The 13,916-nt window shown below is 39.7% G+C and overlaps 1 protein-coding gene across 1 annotated transcript in view; it reads left to right on the top strand.

Annotated features, from left to right (window-relative positions):
- LOC147147042 (transducin-like enhancer protein 1) overlaps positions 1-13,916 on the top strand; it is a 62,940-nt gene that overhangs the window by 346 nt on the left and 48,678 nt on the right. Inside the window, exons 2-3 of the mRNA XM_086032050.1 lie at positions 126-253; positions 2,861-2,986. The gene's annotated coding sequence lies outside the window, so the exon portion shown is untranslated. The remainder of the gene's footprint in view (positions 1-125; positions 254-2,860; positions 2,987-13,916) is intronic.

Genomic DNA, 13,916 nt, shown 5'->3' with positions numbered 1-13,916 from the left:
CTTCGTCTTTGTTTTGTGCTGGGCTTTAGTAGCCAGTGCATCTTGCAATAGTGCCACCCTATGCAAAGGGGCTTAACTACAGCTTTAATTGTAATTGCATTGTTTTTTTTTCTTCCTGAATGCAGAAACTCGAACAGTGATTCTTGTAGCACAATTTCTGTGTGGAGAGCACTGTAAAATGAGGAGAATGAGCCTGAGGAAGAAGACGTGGAGGTGAAGAATAGGAGGAGGAGGACAAGAAGAAGGAACGGGGGTAAGAAATAGAATTGCTGATTACATCAGCGTTACAATAGTGGAAAATGAAATGACCCAGAGGGACGACACATGTAGACCGTTTTTTCTCTCTACCTCTCAGTGAAATTACTGTTATTCATTTATTCATTTATTTATTTATTTATTTATTTATTTATTTGGGTGGGGGTAAGGGGTGACGTAAAAAAAAAACAACACTGTTTTGTGTTGTGTTTGATGTTTAGGGTAAATACAGTAAACACCTTGAATACTTGAACTTTGTATACCTCTGTGGTAACCGAACTGACCTCAAACTGGCATAGCCTACCTACTACTGTGCACTGAGAAAGCAAAAAAAATGTTTTTCATTCTTCCCATCAGTGTGTAGTTGGCACATTGTGTGCTTACTAATAAAATGGCTTGTGTTAATTGTTGGATACAAAAATACATTTTTTTATGAAGGATTGTAGAGTTCAGCAAGACTTGCTTTAGCAAGACAACTATGATGTTTTGCCTATTTAGTCAAATGTTTTCTTATTTGTGTGAAGAGTTTTGCATAAATAGCAAATAAGTTACAAAAATTGTGCTTCAGCCATCAGCTGAAAATTGCAACACTTTTAGAACTGCAGTGCACTGTCCTGAGGGTAGTAGTAGTGAAATCCAACGTAACAGCTGTATTACCATATAGTTAAAAAAATACATTTAATACATTTTTATTTATTTTATTAAATGAAATATTATATGTGCTGTCATTGTATGATTAATAATTGTTTACTATTGATATTCAGGTAATATACATTGTGGCTTGTGTTAGAACTACATCGCATGATACTAATCTAAGGTGTTTTTAATACTTTGGTTACATCATTACTGATATGAGATGTGTTGAATATTGGAAACACTGCCATTAATAAAGTAAATATTCTTAATTTAAAACCTAAAAACATGCCAACACTGAATAGTTTCTGCTGCAATAAAAAAGCAATAAACGAGAAATGCACTTTGGTCTGTATGTCAGACACTATATAGTTCCCTGTGTTGACCAACAGGGTGCGCTAAGTACCTACAATTTGTGCCTATCATTAAAAAAAAAAAAGTTTAAAGCATTAAAAGCCACAGTATAACAAATAGATCTATGAAGAAAAAACTATTTAAAAAAAAAAAGCTCACTAGTTTCATAAAATTTTTGCAAAATTGATTAAGCATGATGTTTTCATGACTGACATTTATCTTATTGTGTATACCCAAGACTTTGACTATCACATGGAGGAAAAACAGGGTAATTGCACTTTAAAGCAGCACTGGGCAAGAATTCGACCTTAATAAAAGAAAAAAAAATCCACAACTCTTTTGATAAAACAGAGTCACTGACATATGACACAGTGTTACTTTAAATATCTGGCACAAATTAACAGGTCGATTCCTCACGGATGCCGAGTTGTTTATGCTCATATCAGCAGCAGTGAGTTTTTCTCGTGTGGCGCGGCTGGCGGCGTGCCTGCAGGTGAAACTGCACGCAGTGTTCATAGCACAGAACACAAGAAAATACAAGCAGGATGGCTTCAGCGCGTCAATGCTGCTGATGGAGAGGCAATTCAGGCCGCTCTATGTGTGCGTGTTAAATGATTTCGTTTGCACAGCGCGAGTCGAGACAGTCGCAAAGGCAAATACAAATGGACAAGCTGGAGAGGAGTTTAAGTGATGTGATGTGACTGTCTCGCTCCGTCAGGCCTGGAAACGCTGGAGAGTGACAGCGCATACAGGTCACTCGCTTCTAATCCCCTCCACTGCACAGTCTCATCCTCATGCTTCCGTTTGACTTTTTACTTATAAAGCCGCTCGGAAAAAACTCAACCTACATGTGATATTCTTACAAAAACATGTACGTTAGGTTCGGTGAATGCTACATTTTCTTTGATGTTTATGAAATAAAGTATATTCGATTCAGTGAAAATTAAATTTTCATTTTTGACAAAGACGTCAGGCTGATGATTGAATTGTCTTTGTTGTTACAAGTTACAACCCATGTAAAAAAAAATGTCAGTGAGTGACATGTGAGTGAGTTTACATGTAAATAAGCGGGTACAGGAAGGAAGAACAAATACCTCGAGTTTTTTTTTTTGTTTTTTTTTTTTGAATGAGGTACTCAAATCACTTGACCCGTTTCAGCCCTAGTTTCGCATGGTCCTCCCTTGAAAGTGTTATGTCAATATTTAAACTTCACTCCAGAGACCCAATGATTTGTATTGAAGCCATTCAAAATCGAATTTTCCATAAAATATCCCCTTTAACATTTCTAAAAAAAAAAAAAATTGCGGCGTCCAACTTAAGCTGCTTCCCAGTGAGCCCGAAGAGGTCTAAGCGATATTAAAAATGGATGGATGCATGTTAGCGCTGTGCGCCACTATGGGTTTTCCTCTTGTCAAACAGCAGTCTGTTCCTTGTTTGCCCCTCATGAGTCATACACACTCCAACTGAGTCCTCGCCAAACTTTGCTTAACCAAACGTGCGAGCATCTTCATTCGTGCGTGTCTCGCGCCTAAATTTTTCATCGCACCGTCCGAACCCCCTCAGCTTTTTCTGCTAAAACCAGATTTCATCACATGATCTTGAAATCTTTCCACTCCAGCGCAAGTCGGGGGAAACTGTCAAAGCCAGCGGGAAGCCAACGCAGATGGAGGAGAAATGGACGGATGGACGGGGCGCTGAGCGTTCAGGGGTGGATGCAAAAGGGAGGAGACGGGAGATGGTGGAGGTGAGCTGTCTGTTTGAAGATAAATCGAGGTGGCGGTGCAGTTGTAGTGAGGAGGGGAGCTATCTGTAAATACACAAACAGATGTGTGTGTGTGTGTGTGTGTGTGTGTGTGTGTGTGCGTGCAATCACACGCATACATCAAGTGCCCGCGGCGAGGTGGTAAAAGGCCACGGCTGATTGGACGCCGCAGGCTTATTTGGCCCCGGACTTGCCGAGCGGTGCATGTCGGGGATGTTTGGATTCAAATGCTTTCATCCGTGCGCACATGAGCGACTGTAGGTCAGTCCCTTTCGCTCTCCCTCCTTTTAAACTCACTTTGCACTTCATCATTTCAATTAAACCTCACCGCAGGTGGTCGCTCTCCGATGGAAAAAAAAAAAAGCCACTTTGTGATTATTTTGACTGAAACATTTTTTGATTCACCCGTAGCCAAACAGCCAATGAAAACAGGGTTTATAACATCATGTGCCGTATACAACAAGTATCTCCATCTTCAAAACACATATTTCCACTTTAGATCACACCTCCATTCACTTTGTATTGTAGCGCTGTCGCTTTGCTTTAATAAACCACAGTGGCGACAACCTTGAATTATAAATGTAACGTTTCAAGCAGATGATTTCCAGCAATGTATATTTTGCGATTCCAAGTCTTGCATCGTCGTAGGCAAAATAGCTTCTCCGATGTGCGTGAATGAAGCGGCTGCGGCATTCAGGTTTCAAATTTCCCGCGGTCAAACGCCAGCGCTCCTTCTTCACCTTCTTTTTCTTCATCTCATTCTTCATCTCCTTCCTTTTTTTCTTCCCTCCGTGCGGACCGAACGTGTGAAGCGCACAGCGTTACGGCCGGGGCGTTCCTAATGCAAGTAAGTACGCGGAGTTGGGGTAACTAGTGGCGCGTTTCAAGCGTTCGGAGGACATTTTTTTAATTTGCCCATTTCGCCGAGTAAGTTGAGATGAACTTTGGCCACGTCACTCGCATGAGGGACGATTAGTGGGACGGACTAAAATCCACCTTGCTTAGTCCGTCCCTTTTTAAAAACTTGTCATCCCCCGTCCCAAAAATGGGCGTCCGTCCAGGACGGATGGATGGACTGTTTCGCCCCCGGGACGAAATGCCCAGCTCTGCTAATTTCAATGTGAAGTAGCAATGTAATGTTTGTAGTGTGTTGTGACCTAAAATAGGCAAAATAAACATAATCTAAAAAATATCACGGTCACAGAGAGATGTTATTAAACAGATGCGGATGTTATACACTAACAACGTTATTATGAAATTCTTTGATGTAAAACCGTTTTTATTGCTTCTGGGAAAATTCCTTAATTTGTACATATTTACGGTTGTCATCAGACAGTGACGATTTTGTCTTTGTCCGTCTGACTTTCCGTCTGTGCTCCATCTTCTTCTCTCCCCTATTTTTAACATGCACGCGCACACACGCACACTCACACACACGTTCCGCCGCGGTATAGTGTGCTAACAGAATAATTAGTTGTGCTTGATGTCTCTGACAGTTCTAATCCTTCTAAATGGCCACCACATGCCTCCCCGCATCAGCCCAGGGCGAACCACACGCACAAACACACGCACACACACCCACGCGCACACACGCAAACACCCCGCTGCCTGCACAATGGCCGATGTTGCATTTCCATCTGTGTTTAAAGTCTGTTGGAGGATAGTAATATTTCATGCGAGGCACACATTCAAGTGGTTCAACATCAACAGCAACAACATACATCAGCAGACCACACCATAAGGCACCCATGCACATTCAAACGAGCTCCAAATGAGCTCCAAAACTACCAAAAGTGGTACCAACAAATTTTAATTAATAGGCAGATCCATTTACAATATGAACTAAGGCAGTGTTTTTCAAACTTTTTTGAGTCAAGCCACATTTTATTCCATTGAAAAAAATCCCGCGGCACACCACCAGCTGAAATTGTGAAAAAAAAAAAATCTTATTTTAACAATGTAAGTGTTGTATTGTTTATATAAGCATTTTTAACATTGAAGAATGACGTTATATTATAATGTCTTCAATAGGAATGAAATAAACACAACGAAAAAAGTATTTTATGTTTCACATTGATAGTGTGAAACATGGGCCTGTTTGGATAAACATGCGTCACTAATTCGATTGTCTCTAAACAAAGACAATTAGCTACCTGCTGCTGCTGTCACCTGCTGGTATGGAAGAGTACTACAATGTAGTAAATACATGATTACATTGCCAGGCGTTAGACAGCACAGGCACACAAATTATGCAATTAAACAACTTCAAATCCATTTTCGGTCAACATTAGCCAGTGTACGACTAATTTGGGGCATGGAAATTTTCTTCTGCGGCGCTTGCTGATGAGCTGAGCATTTGAATCAGGTGTGCTGGAGGCGGGAAAAATTCAAAACATGCAGGACAGCGGCCCTCGAGGACTGGATTTGAACACCCCAGCTGTAGGGTATAGAGATTGTGCATTTTTACAAGTAACAGTCTGGAAAAGCATCAGAGAAGAAGAATGCAAATGTTTGGTTGTTAATATTTCATGCAGCTAAATTTTAAGTCTTACTCCAGTCCATTTTAAGTCCAAGACTTTTGGATGGAAGTGTAAGTGTACAAAGTGATTTTGGACTCAAATATTCAAGTTCTGTCAGTTCTGATGCAGTCTGTAATTCCCAGTCCACATACAAGATCATGTCCGAGATTAAAATAAATACCTCTCGACCTCACACTCAATCAGACACATTGAAATACTTGGCAAGATTTTGGTCCTTGGCGGAATAATCCTTTTCTAGAGGTTAGTGAGCTGTATCAAAAACTCTCAAAATTGCAAGACAGCAGCCAATTCTTTCAAATATTTTCATGAAGGCGGAAAAAGTGTGCATGTGACCATTAACCTATCACATGTGTTAAGTAATTGTATGACCACAGGCACACACACATGCCGAGATCAAACAGCGGTCTCATCATATGCTTTGAATTAGGATCAAGTTTCAATAGAGCAAGCCACACACACACACACACACACACACACACACACACACACACACGTCAGTGTGTTTGTTTTACATGAGAAATGTTTGTTATGATGTGTGTCACATGATCAGGGTGTTTTCTGAGCGCGTGTATATATGCCTGTATAGTTTGGCACTACGTTGCGGTCATTGTGGTCCGACTTTGTATGCAAGCATTCGTGGTTGGGAACATTTTCCTTTACTTTTTCCCCGTCAACCACTGACCCCGAAACTGTGAGAGGTTGTGGGCTAATGGGCCCACCCACAATCCGGAAATACACACTCACACCCACACACGCATACACGCATGCCAGCATCGTGGCCGATGTTGTGCTTCCATCTGTGTTTACACACACACACTCTTGCACACACGCTCACACACACACACACACACACGCGAGGGTTCTAATAGTTTGGGATTTTTCATTCCATGTAGTTTTTATTTTGTTTAGAGCTTGTTTTTAGAGGCGATTTGTTGATTTTTACTGTTTTTTTATCCCCCAAAAAGTGCTTTGTTTTAGCTTGGTTTTTAGTACTTTCAGTCTTCAGTCTAAGTTTGCCAAGTGTGAGATAAAAAATAAGTGTTCACAATAATTATTGTGTAGCAAAAAAAAATATATATAAAAAATATAAAAATATAAAAGATGATATAAAAAAACACATATCACCTTTTAAAGTTAGATGACATTGATATTGCAATGTACAGGAAACATTTTTGAGACACATTCTGCAGTTGTAGTGGGCTTTTTTTAATATGCATGTTTTTATACATTTAACTTACATTGCTTTCTGTCCATTATTGTAAACAAATCATTTCGTCGCTGCAAGGTGCAAACCTTTCGAGTGGGCTTACAGATATATGGTTGTTATTCCCCTTGAAAAGTAGCGATCGTACTTTTCTCCACTAAAAGTTGCTTGTTTCTGTTCATGAGAGTCACAGACAGACTGAAGAGAGATTTAGTAGATGAAAAATGCTTGTGGTTTATTTTAGTCGCAACTTACAGCACCGATTTATTGATACATGAACCTCAAAAGAATAGTGCCAGATTTATATTTAAATCAATATATTTAAAATGAATTTTAATTTTAATTCATTTTAGCTTATGTCTTGGATGAACTGACAAATACCAAAACAAAGCCTATTTGGTGCTATAGGTTTTTTGGGGTGTTTATTAGTTTTGTTAACACTTTTTTTAAATTGTATTTTTCATTTTTTCATACACGCCCATTTTCCTTCAAACTGTACTTTCACATCCCAGCCTTGCCTAAGTAAGCCTCACTCACTGCCTGTTGTTAAGAGACATTTGGACGTAAAAATAAGCGTCAGTGTTTTTGCGAGCGAAATGATATAATCGTAATGATGTGTCTTCCGTAATCTTCCATAAAAAAGTTCAGTTTTACTTCACTTTCCTGAAGCAAGGTCCCAATGTTGAAATCGACTGCATGCGGCATAAAAATACATGAAAACTCTGAATTTGTATTATTTATTTATTTATCAAAGCTTTGGGGCAGGGTGGATTTCTGTCTGGTCGTCTGAGAAACAGCTTTTTTCCTTCGAGCAACTTTTTTCTTTGGCTTGTGGAAAAGCAATTTCACTGATGTGGGCTTCAAAATCCGCACCACTGGTGTCACATGCATCATTGCTAACTACTCGAGCATTCAACTCCCTGCTAAAGTACTCACAGCTACCACACTGGGGCCTGACAATTGTCGGTTTTGACCCTAAACACACGCGCGCACACGCGCACACGCACGCTTCATAAACACATTTCATAGACAGTTTTATCCCAAATTGCCCTGCATCATTGTAGCTCAGAAGAGACTTTCAAACATTGATTGAAGGGTAACAAAAGTCAGTGGCACGTTGTCATGCTACGCCAGTCTGGCCAGGACTTAAGTCCGTCTGCCTTTCATTAGGCACTATTTCCCGAGGAAGTGTGACACACACATCACACACACACACACAGGCACGCACGCATGTTGTCACAAGCACACTAAATGCGTCAACAGTTTGTTGACATTTTGTAGCCACTGATGTGCTTCGTTCCCAACCTAGGAAAGAAAATCTGCCCAATAATTTTGAAAAAAAAGGCATAATTTTTTTAGACAAAAAGTCATGTTATATTGAAGAGGAAAAATTACTGCTTGAAGGAAAAAACCTTGATTTTTCAATAAAAGTGATATATTTGGAGAAAAGGTTATACTTCCTGAGAAAAGTCATATTTGTTGAATAAATAACACCCATCCATTATCCTAACCACTTATCCTCACAAGGGTTGCGGGTGTTTCGGGTCCTATCCCAATTGTCTTCGGGTAGTAGGCGGGGTACACCCTGAACCGGTTGCCAGCCAATCGCAGTGCACACAGAGACAAACAAACATTCACACTCACAGTTACACTTAGGGGCAATTTAGAGTGTCCAATTAACCTACCATGCATGTTTTTGGAATGTGGGAGGAAACCGGAGGACGCGGAGGAAACCCACGCAGGAACAAGGAGAACATGCAAACTCCACACAGGGATTCCGGGGCCAAAATAGAACCCATGACCTTTGAACTGTGAGGCGCCCGTGCTAACCAGTCAAACACCGGACCGCCCAATAACATACATACGTGCAATTAGTTTTTTTTTTAAGTCAATATATTTTTGAAAGTCTTCAGGGACAAATTCATATTTTTCCAAAAAAACTAATATATACAGTTTTAAGTTAGCAAGTTAAAAGTTATATATTTCAAGAAAAGTACATTTTATTTTCAAGAATAATGCAGTCCCTTTCCTGGATTTTTTTTTTTTTTTTTAAGAATAAAAAAGTAATTATTTTGGAGGGAATTTCTGGGAAAGAAAAATGCCATTTTTTTAAAAGAAAAAAGTCATCATTAAAAAAAATTCAGGCAAAAAGGCACATTTTCAAGACAAAAGTAAAACAATTTTACATGAAAGTAATTATATTTTAAGTAGAAGACTTGTATCAGCCTTCCTACTTAGCCACTTTGAAACCTTTTCTGCTGCGGTGAGCGATGGTGGCCTGCCTTCTGTGGGCATCTGTAATGCCCAAGAGACACTAGGCTAAGGTCCAACCAGCAAACCCAAGCCACACATTACACACACTTAATACATCACCAACGTTTGCGGACTTTTTCCAGCCACTGTCGCGCTTTGTTGACATTTTAACAGAAAATCTGTCCAACTAATGTAATAGTCACACAATCAAGTATATTCGGCTCGTGTGGCGAGTTGTCATGCGTGTGGGCGGCTCGCAAGAAATGACGCAATTCCAAGAGGGCAGCGATACTGTAGAACTACCTGGTAAAATGACTGCTACAAGACAAATCGCTGACCTGTGTTGAGCCTAACTTCTTCTAAAATTCCAAGCGGGCGCCACTGATGGAGTTTAAGTGGGTATTGTCTTACAGTATATCCTATACATGAATCGCCACCAGGATGCACAGGGCAGCAAATTTCTGGGGATGTTAAAGCCCTCCAAAACTTGATTTAGTTGTTGGAATAAAAATAATAAGAAACAAATCAATTTTAAGAGGGCCAGTAATATAACGACCAGGCACAGTACTTTCTTTTACACTAAAACTCATCAGACATGCTGTCATGTGTTTCAGCGCTGATTTGCAGCCCTTTTGTGAGCACGATTGGGATGCTCACAGTTTGAAGAAGTAGAGCAAAAAGATTATTGCGCCAAAGGAAAATTGCGAATCAATTCTGTAAGCCACAGACACAGCGGGCCTTATCGTCATTCGCTTCAAAGCCCCGCAAGCTAAACACAAGGGCTATTTGTTCAGCTGTCCACAGTTCGGTCGCTTCTGTCGCGTAAGTCTTCTTGAACTCTCCCAGCCATGTCGCAGTTTCACCGACATTTTTCTACCGGTGTCACTTGCTCTTTAGCGTTTTAGAGAGCGAGCTGCAATTCGGGCACCAAAGCTGAGACACTTTAGCGCTATTTTATAATGTCACATTTAAAACAGGCCATAGACAATCACTTTGGGGCGTTCATAATCATTCCTCTCCACTTCCTGTTTTTTTTTTTTTTTTTTTTTTTTTCATGGCTGGTGCTTCCATGTAGCGTTTACTTGACATCTTTTGTATGACCACCTTCGGCAGGGGAATTTCTGCAATGAGTGATTTGATTCACAAAACGCTGCATTTTTTTTGATTATCCACCCAGGGCATTATTTGGAAATATTATGAGAGGCAAGTGTTCATGTTTTGAGTCGTTGGTTACTTAGTTTGCCTATGCAAAAATTACATAACAGAACTCAATGAAAGTTTGGATTGAGGCCTGAGCAAAATAGAATCCATTAAGGTTTGGTGCAGCAGAATCTCCCACCCTCAAATATAAGTTTTTAAGATTCTTTTTTCTCTTTTTCAAAAACTATATTAATCTTTAAAACATATTGTATAGTTTAAAACAAGAATAATTTTACTATAAGTTGTTAAGGTTTTTAAAGAATCCCCCAAATAATTGGTTTCATGTTTTAAAAAGAATAAAGGAAAAAATAGTTGTTCATTTAAAGTGATTATTGTTTTTTTTTAATAATTGTATTTCATGAATTTTCAAGAATTCAGAAGTATAACTGATTTTGAATTTTAAAAATTAATTTAATTTTACTAGATTTTTTTTATTAAGCACAAATGCCAATTCCACTGAAGTTGTGGCCAGGGTTAAAATAGGTTATAATAATAGTTATGGAACTTTCATTATAGTTCTTTCATATTTAATTTTGAGTTCTGCTTTTTAAATTTCGTTAGTTTTAATTAATTTTCAGAGCAGGTTTGTCAGTTTTTATTATTTTCAAAAAGGCTTTGATTTAGTTGAGTTTTTAGTTTTAGTATTAGTTTTAGGTGTTTTAAAAAAATATTTATTTCTTGTGTGCAAAATAAACATGTACATTTTGCTGCTTAACTCATATTACACTAACGCAATATTAATCAGACTATCCCAGCTATCTTTGGGCAGCAGGCGGGGTACACCCTGATACTGCAATTATAATATGGAAATTTAGATTTTTGAAAATTTCTATTAGTCGGCAGCTCCGGTCAAGTATTGTCCAAGTGGAATCAATAAGCAGAATTGTCAGGCGAGCATTCAAATGATTCCTCGGAATCTAATTACAGTGAATCTAAACAAGAGCCAATTATTGATTCCCATCCCTAATATTCTCCATAATTCATTCTAGGAGCTAACAAAATCAGACAATTCTTCAAAATAAGGCCACGGTTAGGGAATATGTTGCTCCCCTACAGTGAATGCTATTTGTCCGTGCGGAGACACACCCACACATTCCCTCCATAGTCATCATGCGCACACATAAACGGACATGCAAGCATATGGTCATGCACACTTACACACCCGAGGGACCGACCGCAATGGAAGTAAACCTATAGCTTTATTGTGTTTTTATCCCTTTGGCAGCAGGTGTGCCAATGTAGCTATATTTTACCCATGCTTTGTTGTCTATAAACATTTCAATCAATCAATCAATTGGTTGTTGTTGTTAGCGCTCGATGCATCGCATCCTGCCTCATGAAATCGGAATTGATCAATCCATCAATGAAGATCTCAATCACGGTTAACTTTGTCGCTCTGTATTTTGATCTTTTTTTTTTTTTTTTTTTTACATCATGTCATCTTCTTTGGTGGCTGCAAACAGTAACAAGCCTATTTTTCCAAAGTAAGGAGTAGTAGGCAGTGCACACACATCTGTTTTCATATGTATCGAGTAAAAGTAATAAGTAGATGAATACTTATTTAAAGTACAGAAAAATGGACTCAAGTACAGTAACAAAAAATATGTGTACTGCTGCACACAACAAATGTGTTCTCCCCGCTGCCCATCCATGTGTGCTTGCTGTATATACTCTTCCCCTTTCTGCTTCCAATTCCAGCCTGCCGCATGGCTCAATATCCTGTTTGAGCCAGAAAGAGCACCGCTCTGTTTCGTGCCTAATTGCTGCCGTCACGCAACCATTTCCCGGAACATCGTGATTGGCCGGCGTTGTTCGACCTTGTTAAATCTATCAGGGTTTAAAGCGTGGGCAGGATCCCATGCTGAATGCCACATGAGCCCCCGAGTCCGTATTTAAATGCCCAGAGATCCCCCGAGCTGATAGGAGGCTAGCCATTACACGCTAAGTTCCTCTAATAGATTTAGCATTGATCTGCAAAATGTTTCGAAGGGTCACAAAACAAAACACATGAAATGTAGATTACTTGCTGAGCCCTCTTGACCCATGTTGCTAACCAAACCAACAACCCATAAATAGTCTCCCAGGTGAATCAAAGTGTGGCATTACTGTATGTTGTCAAGCAGTGGATGCTTGTGTTGACAAACTGTGAGCCTATTTTAGCCACTGACAACTAAAGTGGGGTAAGTCCTTTTTTTGCAGGAGAGATTTCATTTTTTACGGCTGCAATCACTTTTTGGGAGAAATTGATCATATTGGATATTGATATTAGATCTCATTGCTTGTGCTTTTACCCCCGATTGAGGTAGGCCTTCTTCGTCATCTCCAGTTTCATAGGTTGAATCCCGGTCAGCAGGGGCATGCTGGGCATCGGGAATTTCGGGAAATGGATTGATTTTCCCAAAGAGACAGTCTATTTCCAGGCTTAACCTCGATTTGCGCCATTATCCATCTGAAAGATATGCATTTTCTCTACTTTCTGCACTCACCTTAAAAATGACAAGGATTGAGTTCGCCCACTCTCGTTCTCAGTCGCCCGACCAAAGAGCCTTGCGTTGCTTTTTACCACGTTGTTAACATGTTTGCTGCGCAGTACTACAGATGATCTTAACCTGCGTGGAGATGGTGTCTTTCATGACAATTAGCATTTCGGTAGACATTAGTGTGTGGTCTCTCCACAATTTTGTGTTCATTCATGTTTACGTTCCATTTGAGCTCTGTTGCTACACAAAGTGGCAGCGCCTACTATCAAACAGTCTCCCAGATGAATTCACATATGGAGTCTTACCAAATTTCACATTTGTTGTACTAATGGGGACATGCTTTTTGTTTACATCCATACCATCTTAATCTTTTGAGCTATTTCGCAGTGGCCGCGAAAGCAGCATTAAACTCATTTCCTTTTAACTGAACCAGCACAACTATAAGGCATGCTCACAAATGCAGGAGGGTCGACCCATTACATATCCGCTCCTTCAGAGGTGGGCATTTTACTAAAGTTTGCCGGTCCGTCATTCGTCATCCGTCCTTAGTCCGTCCTTTTTAAAAAAAAAAAAAAAAAAAAACCTTCTCGTCCTCAGTCCTCCATTCCCAAAATGGGCGTCTTTCCAGGACGAAAGGAATGACATCTCCGCTTATTCTTGAACTGTTGAATGGGAGCCTGCTGGATTAAAATTCTTCCTCGTTCTTGTGCAATCCGAAATAAAGTGCCCATTACAAATCAGTGTTTTATTCTTCGAATTCATCATCTTCTTCTTCTCCTTCTTATTTTGCTTCTTTTTCTTCATCTTCTTCTTCTTCTTCTGTCTTTTAGTGGTTGGCAAACAACTTTTGGTGCATTAATGCACCTTCAGAAATGGAGTATGGCCCTACAAAATACCATTTCACAACCTCCTAGCCCTACTCCTTCCAAAAATCAAAATCGAAATGTAAAACTGAATTCACAATAACTTCTCTTTAAAACTGTCTCAGTATTCAAAGCTACTTTCTTAGTCATCCTGACTAAGTCATGACTCTCTCTTTGGTGCATACCACCACCTGCTGTACATATACAGTCAATACAGTCTGGGTTGCGTTTCCGTCTCTCGTCAGCAAGACGGGCGTCCGTCAATGATGGACTGCGAGGTCCATTTGGACTTGATCAGGTTAGTTGATGATTACACAGACATGAAAATCCACTAGGTCTGTGCTTAGACCGTCGTTTTCTTTTGAGTTTCCC

Source organism: Filicampus tigris, chromosome 5 (assembly GCF_054856515.1).
Source record: "Filicampus tigris isolate MCC_2025a chromosome 5, RoL_Ftig_1.0, whole genome shotgun sequence".
Taxonomy (NCBI): Eukaryota; Metazoa; Chordata; class Actinopteri; order Syngnathiformes; family Syngnathidae; genus Filicampus; species Filicampus tigris.
Note: the sequence above shows the minus strand (reverse complement) of the source record. Positions and strands in the feature narration are given on the sequence as shown.